General features: G+C 31.6%; 1 non-coding gene across 1 annotated transcript; it reads left to right on the plus strand.

Moving 5' to 3' along the window:
• Positions 1-728: 728 nt before the first annotated feature.
• LOC128677386 (U6 spliceosomal RNA) lies at positions 729-835 on the plus strand. Its single transcript, XR_008405522.1, has one exon. It is a non-coding gene; the product is annotated as a U6 spliceosomal RNA (small nuclear RNA).
• The last annotated feature ends 616 nt before the right edge of the window (positions 836-1,451 follow it).

Below are 1,451 nucleotides of genomic sequence, written 5' to 3' on the forward strand. Positions count from 1 at the left end.
ACGACCTCGGTGGCGCAGTGGTAAAGTTCTTGCCACTGAACCGAGGGGTCCCGGGTTCGATCCCCGGTCGGATCATGATGGAAAATAATATATATATATATATATATATATATTTTAATGTAGAAATGACAGTAGGAAACGGAGAGCCAATTAAAAGTCTCCACGGGTAACACAAAATTATGAAATTGGGAAATTCAAGCAAGTAGACAAAGTGTAGGCCAGAAGTTGTACCTACTTATATACATGAAACTCTGTAGAGTAAATTAAAAAAAAAGAAAGAGTTCAAGAAGAGGAATTTATCGCAAAGACAGACAGAGGACTTTATTTTATTATAAGTAAAGATAACAGACCCATTAAACAGATGCCGACGCAAATGCACGAATATTGCGTAGTTTATGAGACTATTAGACCTACAAAACAACAAGGCAAAATCGGCAATGTATCGATGAATCCACCAAAATTGGCGGATTGTTGGGCGAATAGTGCATAAAACCTATTGTGTTTGTAGATACTTTAGACTGTTATGTAGTTAGTCATTAAACTGTATGGTTTTCCAAATAAAATAAAATCAATCTATTACGTATGCCTCCTCTATATTATCTAAGTTCCGCTTATCGTTCATAGATGGCATTAAAATCGCTCACCATAAAGCTACCACGAGTCTGCATCGCGCTATCAAAGTTTTTATGTTTGCTGAGTATATATACAGTAAGTTTGGCAGTAGAAATGTACTTGCTTCGGCAGTACATATACTAAAATTGGAACGATACAGAGAAGATTAGCATGGCCCCTGCGCAAGGATGACACGCAAAATCGTGAAGCGTTCCACATTTTTTGCGAGTTTTAATATTTTATTATATTTTTGAAGAAGTCTGTACAGCTATGGTATTCATCTTTAGGTAATGTACTAAATATACATATAAAATTTTACTCTTTAATCTTACATAGATTAGAATTTTCTGTAGATTTTCAGTAACAATAAATCCTTTATATATGTAAATGTATGTTATTAGTTTTATTGTAATTAGGCACTTGCCTATATACTATTAAATACTTCAAGAAATGAACGGAATTGTATTTATTATTAATAGGTAGGTACAAAAATAAAACAATTTATCTAGAATTTTATTTTTATTGCTAGATGCTAGATACAAGTGTCAAAATCTATAATAAATCGTGTATCAAAATGTTTTCTTATTTCTAAGGAAATTACTTGTCGCCTAAGCCAATTATTTATTATTTTTAGTGAAGCTTTGCACACTAGGGCCATCGTCACAGTTTTATCAATTCCTTTTTTTCCTATTTAGTTTTGTTTATAAAGAATTTTATTTCAAAGTATTGTTGTTAAAACTGTTAAAATAGGTACACATATTTATTATATTTTGAATAAATAAAAATATTTAAAATGTGATCATGGCGTTAGTGTGCTTCACGGAAATCACAAAATTGTG

Source organism: Plodia interpunctella, chromosome 17 (genome assembly GCF_027563975.2).
Source record: "Plodia interpunctella isolate USDA-ARS_2022_Savannah chromosome 17, ilPloInte3.2, whole genome shotgun sequence".
Lineage (NCBI taxonomy): Eukaryota > Metazoa > Arthropoda > Insecta > Lepidoptera > Pyralidae > Plodia > Plodia interpunctella.